At 44.9% G+C, this 16,446-nt stretch overlaps 1 protein-coding gene across 1 annotated transcript in view; it reads right to left on the reverse strand.

Moving 5' to 3' along the window:
- LOC144772911 (uncharacterized) overlaps positions 1-16,446 on the reverse strand; it is a 2,519,762-nt gene that overhangs the window by 2,117,031 nt on the left and 386,285 nt on the right. Inside the window, exon 8 of the mRNA XM_078657606.1 lies at positions 5,963-6,052. The gene's annotated coding sequence lies outside the window, so the exon portion shown is untranslated. The remainder of the gene's footprint in view (positions 1-5,962; positions 6,053-16,446) is intronic.

Genomic DNA, 16,446 nt, shown 5'->3' on the forward strand with positions numbered 1-16,446 from the left:
CATGGGCTGCTAACGTATAGCCGTATCTTTTGAGTGCTAGACCCTGGTTGCCTTTCAAGTGCATCTCCTGGAGAAGGACCAAATCGGGGAGAGCCTACGTAGGTACTGCATGACCATAGTCCTTCAAATTTTGTCCCTCAGGCCATTAACTTTCCAGGTAAGAAATTTTAGTGTGGTTGTGGACTGTGGTGTTGTAGCCATATCTGAGTATTATGTGTATGAGGGTCCATTTCCACCTCCTTCTCCATCCCTCCCTTCCTCGATTGCCGCCAGGTGGATTTTGTCTGAAATAATGGGTCAATGCATAGCGCAACAATAACATATAACAAACATAATCTCACATTAAAAAAACAGATCCCCTTTGCAATTACCCCCTCCCTGCTACCCTGCACTGTAGGTTTTAAACAACCCACCTACCCAATTTGCAGAGCGCCTGTCGCCCAAATAAAACCATTTAACTACTTCTTGGGTTGGCTGGCTCTACCACGTATGTACCCGCAGCCGCCCTCCCACCCTTTTGCATCTGAGGGTTAGCCATAGAGGCAGCATGTTGTCCAAAGTCATAGACCCCTCCTCAGCAGACTTTCACCATATCAGATAGGCCCTGATTACCTTACAAAGTCCTTCCTTCCTGTTCATACTTATCTTCTGGATATTGAAATGTGTCCTCACTCTCCCCCTTTCCCTCCCGCTGCTCGGTGTCCAGCGTCGTCTTCAGAGTTTGTGTGTGTGCTTGAGTTTTGTCGGTCTGTGTTCCACCAAGAGGGAAACTCCTTTGATCGTCCCATTTCCTGGCTGGGTCCTGCCGCTGCTGGCAATTCATTTTTTCCCTCTTTCAAGCCAGTCCCATACCTCATCAGGTGTTATGAAATATAGAGATTTATCCTGGTCAATGACTCTAAGTTTAGCAGAAAATATCATCATATATTTGAGAATTTTTCATCTCAGGATTCTCTTCACCTCGTCAAAGGTGCGTTGTTGCCGCTGTACCACAAGAGTGAAGTCTGAGAAGAACTGGATTACAGAGTTTTCAGAGGTTAGGTCGCACGTTGTGCGAGTTGACTGTAGTATTATGTCACGATCTTAGAAGTTAAGGATGCATGCAATTATTGTCCTCGCGGGCCCCTGGTTTTGGCGGTGGCGACAGTCATCTAAACTCTCCCTCTACAGAGAAGTAGTTCAAAAGGTGCTTGGGTTTGAGGTGGTTAAGTACGAGGTCTTCCAAAAAGAGTCCCGTATCTGGGCTCACTGCCCCCTCAGGCCCTCCCATCACTATAATGTTATTTCTCCGGGATCCCCCTTCCTGGTCCTAAAGCTTTGCCGCCATCAAATTGTGTTGCTGTGTGAGATGCTGTTTATGCTTCTCCATTCTTTTGGAATTTTTCAGCTGTGCCCACTTTTTCAGAGGTTTAATTCAGGTCTGCTCTCAGCAAGGTCACTTCGATTGTGACTTTATCAATTTTGGATTTGAGCGTTGTCCCCAGTTCATGTATCGTTGCCATAATTGCACCCAGTAAAGGCTCCATTGGGTCTTAAGCTCTGTGTGCCGCTCCTCCCTCTGACATCTGTACCCTGGGTATTGTGCATTTATCAAATGTATTACTCTGCTATGGAGGCGCTCTATTGGGGCACATTGTGTGTACTTTGGCTGGGGTGAACGGCGGAGAAGACACCGCAGTATCTCAGTCCAGGCCAAAATCCCAGATGAGCCCCATGGCCTCGCCCTCACAAAGCTGCGCGAGACCTTAATGTCTCTGCTACCTGTATAGCTGTCCCAACTCAACAGTGCTCGTGATCTTCAGGCTGCAGCCCGATCTCCCAATAGGTGCGGGGGCCTCCCTGTAGTTCCTAGGCTCTTATTCAAGGAAGGGGAGCTGATCATTTACCGGGAACCATCCAGTCGGGCACTCCGGCTTCAACCTGTGTGGTTTGGGTGTAGCCCTTGTCACAGGGCCAAGTCACTTGTTTCGAAAGCCTAAGGGCCCCGTTGATCAAGGTCCTTACCTCTGTGGCCCGGGTTTTCATGTGCATTGCCAGAGTCTTTATGTAGTAGCCCTGCCACCAAAAGAGATGAGGGGCGCAGTCCGATCCCGCTGTTGATCTCCCCTAAGAGACAGGGTACCACCAGTCATGACGACCCTTCTACAGCCTAGGCTGCGATGCCAGGGCCCTAGTCACAACCTGGGCTCGGCCACATTGTTGTCTCCCCTTCTGCACCCCCAGTTGGTGAAGGAAGGCTATGGAGCATGTAGGTATTTGTTTGGAGTGTGGCCGCGTGTAGAGGAGAGCACTAATTCAACAGGATGTTAGGCATCCCCCGCTACAGCACTGGGCTGGCTTCCACATCTCAGTCCAGACACTCGCCGTCAGCCTCACCTGTCTCTCCGGCCGTCGGTCATACAGATCCCAGCATCCCGCAGGGCACCGCAGTAGGGCCTGGGTCCGATCAGGCTTTAGGACACCGGCCGTAAGCCTCTCTCATTTTCAGCATGTCCTGCGTTGTTGGGGCTCAGGCGAATCAAGGAAGGATCCTCCCTTCGCAAGCTCTCAGCGGCGACGCCATGTTATGTTCGGCCCACTTCGACACAGCATGATGCTCTGCTGCCGTGTGGGTGTCCAGGCATATTTTACTAGTCAGAGCCCTCTGTATATTGTCAGATTTTAGTTAAGGGCAGGAGGGCCGCAGCAGAGCCCTGGACTATGCAGCCATCTTAGTTGGTGCCAGACCACACCCCTCCTCTAAGATTTTACTAACAGTAAAGTAGGATAAAATGCTAATTTCTATCTATAATGTCCCTAATTTAACCATATATATCAATATATATAATATAATATAATATAATATAGTATAATATATTATAACATAATACAATATAATATAATATATTATAATATAATATAATATAATATAATGTAATATAATATTACATTACATTATATTATAAATATATATATAATATGTGTTTCATTTTGCAAGTGTCGGCTGCTCTACAATCATTGATGATAGGTTTTCTCGCCCACTTGCAACGCAAGTGCAGCACGAGTACTACAGGAAATGGCAATCTTTGAATTGCTTTAGATTCATTCAAAGATGCCAAATGAGTGTGCATGGTATGCAATATTTATACTACTTTTAAAAATTCCCAAATATTACTGCCCATGCAAGAACAAAAATGTGCCTGCATTTACATGGACAGCAATCTTTTAATGAATTATTTTTTCATTGTGTAATCTTCCAGTTTTCAGCTTTTAAGCACCCTAAACGCAGCAATTCAGCAGCTGTTTTCAGCTTCAATACATACCGCTTGCAGCAGTAACATCTTTTAATGCAACTTTTATTTTATTTTCACCTCACCAACCGTAAACATTTCCTCAGTATAAGAAACAACTATGTGCACCCTACTGGCACATTGCACAACTTGTGAAATCTGACATCTCCAGTCTGCGTTACAAATTCCATGCTAACGCCCTAATATCAGCCACCCCAATCAGAATACTGGGCCCGATTCACAGAACTAACTTAAGACAAAATCCTAAACTTACTACTTTTGGTATTCAGAGAAGATAGGATTTTGTCTTAAGTATGTCTTAAGACAAACTTAAGACAGACTTAAGACAGACTTAAGTTAGGATGTTGTCTTAAGTCTGTCTTAAGACAAACTTAAGCCAAAATCCTAACTTCTGTGAATACCAAAAGTAGCAAGTTTAGGATTTTGTCTTAAGTTAGTTCTGTGAATCGGCCCCCTAGACACCTGGGGCTGCATTATAGGATGCAGTGCATTTTCCTTATTAGTGCCGAGTGCCCTATTTCAAAAGGTGTGCTTGCTGCTAACAAGAAGAGTGCATCATATTAAATTGAATGAGCTGCCTTGGGGGCAGCGGTGAACTTGTGCTGCCCTGGGGCAGTGCATTGAAGTGAAATACAAAGTGGATTTCAAGCGGACGCTCCATGTTTTACTCTGCACGCGGAAACCCGCCGGCACTTAAAAGAGAGGTGCGAGAACCCCTTGCAGGCTGGTGCAGTGAGTGACAGCATTAGCCTGCAAGGGCATGTCTAGGGGGTCTATAGGACCCCCTTCAACCCCTCCTAAGGGCTGCCATCAGGGGCGCCCAGACAGTGCACCGCCTTTTAGGTGGCTCACTCTCAGATGTCTCCTGACAGCTCCTTTACTTTTGCCCCTACGTCTATCATATTGTGCAGAGCTAAAGAGATTCCCTCTAACAATAGTGCTGTTTGTGCACCAGCGCTGTCTGTATTGCAGAAGGGACTGCACAGATGTCTGCTGCCCCTTCTGTAATACCAGAGTGCCCTGCCCAGAGCTGTGCAAAGAGGGTGCAAACGACAGTTGCACCCCTGTGAAACTTTATATATTATCGCTCCTGAAGTCTCATACTTCAACCCACCATTACCCGTCTGAATGCATGTTATATTTTGTTCAATTAAACCTTATGATCCCAAATACCTCAGTACTAGTCCTCATTTTCAGTTTCTACATATCTCTTTCCATGCCTTTGTATCAACTCGAAATCAGCCTGGCAATGTTTACTATATTAATAGCCTGTATATGTCTATCATTACTAGTCTGTGTACTGGGCCCTATAGACATTGCATAGGGTAAAGAGTATGCACTAACTTGTTATTTTTGCACATAAGCACTTGAACTCCAAATTGAACATTATAGAAACACAGAACAACTACAACTCTCTTTCATCCCAGTTCCATGTTGTACAGCTTGCAGAGCATACCATATCCAGAGGCAGTCAAATGACTGGAATTGCCACATAATCCATTACCTACTCCATACAAATATTTTAACAAAAACATTGAATTGAGCTCAAGTATATTAAAAGTGACTACAATTGTGACGACACCTGTTGCAATTGAAGGACCTTCGCAACGTTTGACTAGTCAAATTTCAGTTGCGTGTCTGGGTCATCAATATAGTAGAACTTTTGCATGGACAAGGTTAATGCCAAAACAATGAAGTAATACTATCACAAAATGTGCTGCATTATGTTGCATAATTTGCTATTTCTTGCCAAATAATTTAATCTACTTTGCTGCATAATTTGGTGCTCCTCTGCTGCATAATACCAGTGGCTATGACCATTACCCATATGCAGTTATCTATATAGGTCATGTGCAGGGCTCTCTCCTGTACTATAGAACAGGAGCATGATAAACACCCATGATTTTGTAAGGCTGCATGGAGATCCTGTATTAATAATATCAGTTTCTAAACGTCATAACTCACTTCTTTGGCATAGCTACAGTTGATAACAAAACTTGCTAACCACTGTTGCTACACCATGAGGGCGCTCAAGGCCAGGCTGACAGGGCTCTTTTAGAGCCAGACTGCACAGTGCTGATCGTCTTCTTTGGCAGAAAGCCCAGCTGTTGGAGGGGGAAGAAAGGCATGGACGGTGATGGGTGCTGGTTAGGGATTGCCGGTAAACTTATTCTAAATAAATTTGAGACAGGGAGGAGAGGCTGTGTTATGTATGGCTCCCCCATCCATGAGTAGCATTTGAAAGGAGGGCATATGATTTTGGAGGTCATGTATAACATAATATTATAGATGGGTAAAAAGTAGATTTCAGGGATGGTTTTCAACTCATGGTTCTGAGTGACATAAGCAACTCGAGCATCTTCCTTGTCTATTTGATGTCACTAAGAACCCCTTGGTGAAGAAAATCCCCGTAATTCACGGTTACCCTTCTATAACTCTATGTGTTCTTTCTGCAGGGAAATAGTACTTGCAGCCTTGATTGGTAAGTGTTTATAACCATTTCCTAAACTCTGCAGTCAAAATGGAGGAATGTTCATAAAGAAGTTAGATTAAAATAGCATAGCACCATGTGCAACCTAGAAATTTGTAAAAACAAAATGTATTTTACCATTTAGCTGTACTGCAATCAATAAGCAAAATTAAGAAAGAAAGTGCGTTATTATCTGTATAACCTGGGAATCCTGTCCTAGGTTTCGCTGTATTATCCAGAGGGCGAGCATTCGGTTTCCCTGGGTTACCTTCTCGTGCAACGTTTTCAGGTTCTAGAACGAAACAGATGACATGAAAAATTAAAGAAAACAAACTATGCCACCATTGCGCTGCAATATGTAGGTCTTGAATAAAGATAATGTCTGCAATTTCAGATATTGTGCTGACCTTTAAAACTACACATACATTAATTGAACCTGATTAAAATGGAGTGTAGATCTTGAGCACTTTTTAGTAAAACAGGTCAATAGATATTGCAAAACTATGAGACATATTTTACAGTGTCATGCCTTTTATATAAAGCCTTAAAGTACTGCAGTCGCCATTACAAAAAATAAATCAGCGGGACGCTTAGATTAATATGAAAGAGTAAGGCCACTTTAGACACACATTCAACCCATTCAATATGGAGTCATTAAAGGTTGTCACTTAGCTGATAGTTCTCTATTGTCTTTACATGTGTCTCCCTGGTCTTCATATCACATACAGAACACATACGCCCTGGGTCAGCTACAATGTCAAGATTTGAGGGAGACTGCATAGCATTTACCTTGTAATGAACAATAGAACAGAGTGGCTTTTGAACCAATAATGTGGACATGCCATGTCCGTTGGATAAAGTTAACTCAAGACATGACTCTAAATCCTAAAAGATGATTGCTGGTGATAGGAAACAAGCACGAAAGAGAGGTAAGATGAAAAAAGTGGGAAACAAGGAGCTCAATAATCTTGTCTAATAGAGTAAGCTTTCAGTCACCCCCTGAAGCATGGTATATAGCGTGTCGTATTGAAGCATTTATAAAGTGTAATGGCAATTTTTAATAATCAATTAAATAAAATACGTTATCTGTTGGTCAATAAAAACGTTACAATTGTGGACCACTTATTATTAAATCAAAGCTCAGAGATTACTCAAGGATGTTCAATGGGAGGAATTCAGAATACTATTAAACTTAAATGAAGGTTTTCAAGGCAGTGCTCATTCCCTGCCTTAGGTAGGTAGAAGAATGAATAAATTATTTGTGTGGACTGTGTAATGCCTGAACTTTCCACATCTCCTGTCTCCCACTCTTGAAAACTGAAGTGTACTTTTTGTGTTGTTTTGTGGAACACTGCAGTCATTGGTCAGAAGCTAACCAAGTATGACTTGTGTGATTGGTCTAGTGGCTTTATTATCTGTGTCATAAGAAAATTAGCGAGTTGCATCATTGCAAAGTTTTTTAATATTCAAATGGTTTGCTGGCAAAAGACATAAAGAAATGTCTAAGGGATACTTGTTAACTTGGTACAGAATGAAAAGTCTCTAGTGCAGTAGCCATGTGCCTTTTTGCTCACATTGCATCATGCTGACAGACTATTCATGGCCAATTGCAGATGTGGACAGTCTCATGAATTAACAAGTTTCTTACCTTTGGTAATGATATATCCAGATATAGCCAGTTGGCTCTCAGGAAAACGAGAGGATCTGGGAGATTGTTCATAATTTCGAATGGTTAGGGATGATGCTTTGTCTGACATGGGATCGAGTAACAATCTGTCCTCTAAATGAGAGTATTCCTTGGATGGTATCTCCCTCTGATATGTAGCTATGCAAGTTGTGTCTCAATTGTAAGTACCGAAAATTCTCCATATCAGCTAGTTGATATTCGGTCTTGAGTTCTGCAAAGGTTAGCATTTTCCCCCCTCGCCATGCATCCCCTATGGTGTCTAAACCTATCAAGTTCCATTTGTGAAATCCCTGTAGTTGTCCTACGTCGCCCAGTTCATAGCTCTCCCAAAGTGGTGTCTGCTGAGTCAGCATCGAGTACCACCCCAGCAGTCTAGAAGTAGAGTGCCATGTTTTTATGACCTCGAATGTGTGCAGTGGCAATGGTTTACCTCAGTGTTTCCGGTAGAGTGCTGCTAAGTGCTCTCCGCTTCCCATCGCATGTCTGTCGATCCTGTATGCAGCTCAAAACCCACCTATTGATATTGATCAGTTGAAACGCTAAGTAAAAACTCCGAATGTCCTGGACTGCTAGTCCGCCCCAGTAAACTGCGCAATGTAGTTTGCGCAGAGCTTTTCAAGGCCTGCCTCCCTCCCAGAGTATTATGCATTGCTCCCCCTCTATCGTTTTGGATATGGAATCAGGGATTCTGCATTGGGTTTTCTGCAAGACGTAGAGCAAGCGTGGTAGAGCCATCATCTTGAATAATGTTGCTGTGCCCATGAGGGAGATCGGCAAATTCCGCCATGTTTGATGTCTCCACACAGCCTCTCTAATTCGGGATGTATATTAAGGCTAAGGAATTCCTCAGCTGTCCTAGTGATCCATATGCCTAAGTATTTGAATTGAACAAACAATGTGGGTGAGGAGCGCACTCTACTAATTATAATAGCATGTGTATCTCGGTATGTGTGCAGTGTTGAATGATATGCCTACAAAGCATATGTGTGTAAGACTAAAAAAGTGGCCTAGTCCCAGGTGGCAACAAGGGCTTCAACACGCACTACTGATTAGACCTCATGTGCATTTAACACACATTTTTAATAAGAATTATCATCAATTCAATTCAACATGGTGTACAATCATTCACCAGCTGTATGCATAAACATTTCAGTGACGATACTACACCTGATTTACAATTCAATTAAAAACTTTTTTGTGCAATAAATGGCAGGACCCAATGCATTTCGGGACACTTCGTCCCTTCATCAGGGGTATTCTGTGAACAAAGGAAAATGAAAACATTTCAGTTGATGCATGTTGGGATTGGTTCTAATTTGAGTGGATGATACATTTCTGTTGTGTTTAAGCGTGCCATGCAAAATTCATCACAAAAGGGAGAAAATGTGTTTGCAGAAAGACCACCGCTTAATCTTTTATCACAGGTCAATGCTAACAGAAAAACAAAAGGAAGAACAAATAAACAGGCGGTTACGGGTGCTGACCTCCTCTGTGCCGTATTACACTCCACTACTATGCTGGCAAGTAACACTCTATCACATACCTGCGAAGCAAATCCTCGCTAATTGTATGGAAATATCAGCTGATTCAAAAATATGCAGGACGCCTAAAGGTAAGCTTACAACTAAATCAATAGACCGTACTAGTCAGTTGACACACAAACTGAGAGGAATCACCAGAACTCACCTATGTCAAAAGTCACTGGCGTACATATCGAATACGCAATCTGTACAGCGTCTCTGTGAGACTGAAATATAAATTATCTGAAAGTTGGTATCATCGTTACCAGTAAATTCATCATTTTCTAATTCATCAAGATCAAACATACAAGGTACACTAACCTCACAAGCACTACTACCGTGCTGCGCTTGTGGTAAATTCCGGGAGTGTTCAATGTTTTCTCCCTCGATATTCCGTTTCAACCTGCAAAGTGAAGACCATAATGAGTAACCACTACGTAAATTAGCGGCCATTGACAGAGTGTTTGTGAACTCAAAACTAAGTCCAACACGTTCCTATTCAGAAACCTGTTCGGGAAAAGTGCTCACTGTTCCAATCATCCACTGCGATGGTAGACGCAGAGAGTCCCTCATCTCTATCAGAACTTCACTTTCTCATAGCCACCATAACACAGTGTCGTAATCATTGGGGGTGTCAACACTAAAAACAGACTTGCTGTCTGTGATTTATTAACAACACGGAACGAAGTTAAACACTCAAAATCTATTTAGTCTTCAGAATAAGCGTGACAATGAAATGCTTGTTAAGTGATGTGCAGAAAACTCCGCACTGAGTCCTTAAACGTGAATAAGCTGACTCGAATGTGTACACTATTTCCCATGAGGTGAGAAACATCATTTGCATGCAGCGTGAATGTGAAAGAACAAAATATATGTCATAACAAAGTTTATAATGCATCACAACTCTTGGTCTACAGACCTGAGTTTAGTTCAGATGACAGTTTTTGCACACTCAAAAATTGGCATAAGTGTATGTAAAGAAAAGATTTATAATCGTCTTTCATGGCTACTATGTGTGTGTGTAATCATGAAGATTGTACTGCATATAAGCGTTGATCAACAACCCAAAACTTAGTTCAAATGACAGTATAGGCACTTATAAGAAAATTGGCATCAAAGTATATAAATAAACTCCATGAACATATCAAATCAACAATCATAGTTAAATGCAAACACATCAATCTCACGATAGTGATCCCCCTGTGTTTATCTGTGTGTTTATAGAAGTGTTAGTTAAAGCTAAGTGATTGCTAGGGTGGTATTGACTGAACTAATTACGATCCCTCGGTGCTTCTTACTGGTATATATTATTAAAGGAAACATGCCATGTCCAATTTATCATTGAGACCATGCGGCATCATGGTCTGAAGTCTTTTCATCCAATACACTTCTCTCCCCAGAAGGTTTTTAGAATTGTCTATGCCTGGGATTTTCAAAACTTGTTCAATTATTTGAAATTTGAGTTGCGCAATGTTATGATGTTCTCCTATCCAGTGTAACGCGAGGTTAGAGGTTGTGCTTTTTGTTCTTATTTTACTTTTGTGTTCAGTTAATCTGATTTTCATCTTTCTCTCGGTTTTTCCCATGTATAGTAGCCCACAGGGGCATTTGATGGCGTAAATGGCATTTTTGAAGTCGCAATTTGTGCTACCTTGAAGTTTGATTTTTGCTCCAGTTCTGGGATGTAATAAAGTTTCTCCTGGGATAACATTATTGCAATGAATGCAATTCCAACATTTGTGTGTTACATTCTCCGCAGTTGTGGAGTGTGGTGATGATAATTGTTTTTTCTTTTTAGATAATATTTCTTTCAGATTATGCGCTCTTGTGTATGCAAACAGAGGCATGCGCATTCCTCGCCAGGAATCCGCATGCGCAGGCTCCCGTGCATGTGCAGTGTCAAGAAGAAGGCGCGATAGACCAGGACGATGACCCCGCGATAAGGTAAGTGTTATTAAATCTTATTTTAGGCTTTAATCAATGTTTAATATTGCAGGCGGGAGGCGGGCGGGAGGCGAGCGGGAGGCGGGCGGCCAACTTCCGTTCCGCCCCCGAGTGTGCGGAGATTTGCACCGTTTCTCTGCCTTCTTTGCGGAAGGGTCAAATCTCGGGCCATTCCTTGGGCGGACCGGAAATGCCCACCCACCCCTAAGTGTAATACGGCACAGAGGAAGTCAGCACCCATAACCTCCTGTTTCTTTGTTCTTCCTTTTGTTTTTCCGTTAGCATTGACCTGTGATAAAAGAGTAAGCGGTGGTCTTTCTACAAACACATTTTTTTCACTTTGATGATGGTTGCATGACACGCTAAAACACAACAGAAATGTATCATCCATACAAACAAGAACCGATCCCAACATGCATCAACTGAAATGTTTTCCTTTTCCTTTGTTCACAGAGTACCCCTGATGAAGGGACCAAGTGTCCCGAAATGTATTTGGTCCTTCAATTTAATGCAAAAAAAGCTTTTAGTTGAACTGTCGAACAAGTTACTTACCTTCGGTAACGCTTTTTCTGGTAGATACAATATCTGCCTGTGGATTCCTCACCTTGTGAATATCCCCTTGCGTCTGCAACATTCGGAAATTCTTTTTGTAGCTTCGCGCCGACGTGGACTTGGACGTCATAGAGACACGGCATCGCACGCGACTCCGCTGACGTCACCGACACCTACAATAGGCCCACGCCGGCGTGATGACATCAGTTCCGCCCTTTTTTCCGTGCCTTCGAGGCACACAGACGGACCAATGACAGTAGACATATACACAGTATACGCAGTACAAATATCAAGGTAACACACACAGTGTGAAGCAAATGCAATAAAACATTTGAAATACACAACTCATTGACAATAAAAATATATACATAACAGAAACTCTGGTATAGAAGAGTGGACAACGGGGAGGCGGGTGGGTCAGTGAGGAATCCACAGGCAGATATTGTATCTACCAGAAAAAGCGTTACCGAAGGTAAGTAACTTGTTCTTCTGATAGATACATCTGCCGTGTGGATTCCTCACCTTGTGAATAGAGTCCCACAGCAGTCCCCACTCCCGGAGGAGGGCGTCCACTCTTCTAAACCAGGAAATCCTGGAGGACGGAGCGCGCAAAGTGGCCGTCCCTCCTCACTTCGGTATCCAAGCAGTAATGCTTCGCAAAAGTGTGGAGGGAAGACCAAGTTGGCGCCCTACAAATATCCACTACAGGAACACCTCTAGCCAATGCAGAGGTTGAAGACTTAGCTCTTGTAGAATGAGCCCTTATACCCTCTGGAGGTACCTTACCGGCCAAAGAGTAGCAGATCTTTATACAGAGGACGATCCATCTTGATAAAGTTCTTTTATGGACCGCTCTTCCTTTCTTGCAGCCAGCAAAGCCAATGAAGAGCTGGTCATCCAACCGACAGTCTTTAGTTCTGTCCAGGTAAAAAAACACCGCCCTCTTGGGGTCCAGACGGTGTAATCTCTCCTCCTCCTTGGAAGGGTGTGGGGGAGGATAAAAGGTAGGGAGGGTAATGGATTGACCAAGGTGGAAAGGAGTAACCACCTTCGGAAGAAAAGCAGCCCTTGTCCTAAGAACCATTCGATCAGCATGAATGGTCAAGAAAGGGGGCTTGGAACTAAGAGCTTGAAGCTCACTTACCCTCCTTGCCGAGGTTATTGCAACGAGGAAGACTGTCTTAAGCGTCAAAAGCCTCAAAGGACATTTGTGAAGAGGCTCAAAAGGAGCACCCATCAAAAATGTCAAGACAAGATTTAAGTCCCACTGAGGCACAATAAAAGGAGTAGGAGGGAACTTATTTGGGAGGCCCTACAAAAACCTTAAAACTACAGGAGACTTAAAAAGAGATGGCTGGTCAGGCAAGCAGAGAAAAGCCGACAGCGCTGAAAGATAGCCCTTACTGTGGCAACAGCAAGCCCTTGCTGCGCCAGAGAGAGGGCAAACTTGAGAACTTCAGACAAATGGGCTCTGAAAGGGTCAATAGATTTCTCTCCACGCCAAGTGACAAATTTTGACCATCTATATGAATAAATGGTCTTAGTGGAGTCACGCCTGGCTGACAAGATGACATCCACCACGTCAGGCGGGAGAGAAAAGGAATTCAGGTTGCCCCGTTCAATCTCCAGGCATGAAGGTGTAATGTCTGGAGGTGGGGGTGTAGAACCTGTCCCTCCATCTGAGAGAGGGGGTCTGCCCTGAGAGGGAGACGGAGCGGCGGGTGAGAGGAGAGGTGGAGAAGATCTGTATACCACACCCTTTTGGCCAGTCCGGAGCGACCAATATGACTTGGGCCCGGTCTTGGCGAATCTTCCTCAGAACCCGAGGAATCAAAGGTATGGGAGGAAACGCGTGAAGGAGTTGATTTCCCCAACTCAACTGAAACGCGTCCCCCAAGGCTCCATGCATCAGAAGACGGAAAGTGAGCATTCTCGCGAGTGGCGAACAGGTCCACCCGAGGAGCCCCCCACGTCCGAAAGACGTGACTAACCACCTCCGGGTGAAGCCTCCACTCGTGGTCGGCGGAGAACTGCCGACTGAGATTGTCTGCACGCGCGTTCAGAACTCCGTCCAGATGATTTGCCATCAGACTAATCTGATGGTCCTGAACCCAGGACCAGAGACGCAGAGCCTCTCTGCAGAGACACTGTGACCCCACTCCTCCCTGTTTGTTGATGTACCACATCGCGGTCGTGTTGTCCGTCAGGACCTGGACCGAACAACCGTGAAGGGTAGGGAGGAAGGCCTTGAGCGCCAAACGTATGGCCCGCAATTCTAGAATGTTGATATGAAGCAACCTCTCCTCTGGAGACCAAAGACCCTTGACCTCCAGATCCCCCAGATGAGCACCCCACCCTAGAGTGGATGCATCCGTTATCACTGTGGCAACCAATGGAGGCAACTGAAAAGGCATCCCCTTAGACAGGTTGCCTTCCACGCCCCACCAAGACAGATCCGCCGCAGCTTCTCTGGAGATCCTCACTGACTGCCTGAGATCTCCGTTGTGCTGATACCGCTGCCTGCGGAGGCACCACTGGAGAACCCTCATGTGCCACTGTGCATGGTTGACCAACAGAATGCATGAAGCCATCAGACCGAACAGGCGAAGGACCTTCAGGACTGGAACGACCGCTCCATTGAAAAATAAAGGAATCATTTCCTGTATGTCGCGAATCCTTTGAGGAGGAGGGAATGCACGACATACAGTTGTGTCCAGTACAGCACCTATGAACAGGTTGCGCTGGGAGGGCACCAGGTGAGACTTGGGTACATTTATCGAAAAACCCAACATGTACATCAACTGGGTTGTCTCCCGCAGATGATTGAGCACTCTCTCTGACGACTCTGCCATTCGTCCAAATAAGGGAATACAGGAATCTCTGACCTTCTGAGATGCGCCGCCACCACTGCCATCACCTTGGTGAAGACTCGAGGCGCAGTAGTAAGCCCAAATGGAAGGACCACAAACTGATAATGCTGCGATCCCACCGTAAAACGGAGATACTTTCTGTGCGACTTCAGGATGGGGATGTGAAAGTACGCATCCTGCAAGTCGAGCGACACCATCCAGTCTTCTTCCAGCAGCGCCTGAAGAACCTGAGCAAGGGTGAGCATCTTGAATTTCTCTTGTTTCAGATAGAGATTCAAGATCCTGAGATCCAGGATTGGACGAAGCCTGCCATCCTTCTTGGGAATCAGGAAATACCGGGAGTAGCATCCCTGACCCCTTTCCTGCTCTGGGACCACCTCTATCGCACCCTTTCTTAATAGAGTCTGAACTTCCTCCTGAAGGAGCAACAGATGTTCCTCTGAGCAATACCCCTGGCAAGGAGGGTAATTGGGAGGGAATTCCCGAAAGGGAAGGGCATACCCATTTTCTACGAGATTGAGAACCCAAAGATCTGATGTAAACGATTCCCAATCCCGTAGAAAGTGGGTAAGCCGACCCCCCACCGGACCCGCATGATCCTGAATGGCGGATCTAGGGCTGCTTTTCTGTGGCTGGGGGGTTGGAGGAGTTGGAGGAGGAAGAGGCTTGACGCCCTCGAGGACGTGCCCTTTGTTTTCCCCTGTATGACCTATACAAGGTATTTTACTGCTGCTGCTGTTGTTGCTGCTGCTGACCTTGTCTATAGCCACGAAAAGAAGAGCGTCCACAACCTCTGAACTTTCTGGTCGTTGAACCTCTTACTTGAAGACCAAGAGATCTAGCAGATGCTCTGCTGTCTTTAAACCTCTCTAAGGCTATATCTGCCTTCTTGCCAAAGAGTCCAACTCCATCAAAAGGTAAATCTAATAGCGCAGACTGCACATCCACAGAAAAATCCAAGGATTTCAGCCAAGCTGATCTTCTTGTGGCAACCACAGTGCCTATGATCCGTGCCACAGAATCTGCAGTATCTAGACCGCTCTGGATAACTTGACGAGCTGCTGCTTGAGTATCAGATAACACCTCCTCAAAGTCACCCCTGCAGTCCTCTGGAACCTTAGGAATCAACAACCGCATTGAGTCCATAAGTGCGTGCACATACCTCCCCATAAGACAAGTGGCATTCGTTGACTTTAATGCCATACTTGCAGAGGAGAAAGTTTTCTTGGCCACTTGATCTTGTTTCTTGGCCTCTTTGTCACCAGGTACCTGGGGAAATGCACCACCCGACTTTTTAGAGCACGCAGCCTGAACCACTAGACTTTCAGGAGAAGGGTGAGATGATAAAAAGGCAGGGTCCTCTGGAGCCACCCTATATCTCCTCGCCACACTTTTTGAAACAGCAGGAGCAGAAAGAGGCTTTTTCCACACCTCCATAATAGGTTCAGTTAAAGCCTCATTAAAAGGGAGTAACGGTTCCACAGATGAGCTTGGTGAATGGAGTACTTCTGTAAGCAGATTTGACTTAAACTCAACAGTTGGCAATGTCAAGCCTAAAAGTCCTGCTGCCTTCCCCATTACCACGTGATATGGCTGGACATCATTTGAAGGCGTATTCGGACCTGAAGGCAACACCCACTCTGGGGAAAAATCAAGGCCACTAGCATCAGCCAGCTCTTCGAAATAATTCTCATCCAGTTCACCTTCCTCCAAGTCTGAATGAGACTCGTAATACCTCCGTTCCTCCAGTAGGCGTTGAGCTTCTCTCCTGGACCTTTCCTTAACACGGATCGCAACCGGATCCACCACCGACTCCGACGGCACCGGAGCCGACGTCGGTACAGAATCCGAAGGCTTAGAAGGATGCTCCAAAGATTTGCTTGGAGTGGGCGACGCCGGTACCGGATTCGTCGACCTCTGTCGAGCCGGCGTCGACTTCGACGTCGACCTCGGCGGAGCCGGGTACTGCCACAGCGGAGTCGGGGCTGGCATATATGGCATGAAAGGTGCTGGGGCATAAGAGTGTGGAACACCCAAATTAAAAGCCATTGGACCCATGGGGCCCGAAGGTGCACCAGAGGGGTACCATGATCTCGAGAATACCCCATACATA

Source organism: Lissotriton helveticus, chromosome 8 (genome assembly GCF_964261635.1).
Source record: "Lissotriton helveticus chromosome 8, aLisHel1.1, whole genome shotgun sequence".
Lineage (NCBI taxonomy): Eukaryota > Metazoa > Chordata > Amphibia > Caudata > Salamandridae > Lissotriton > Lissotriton helveticus.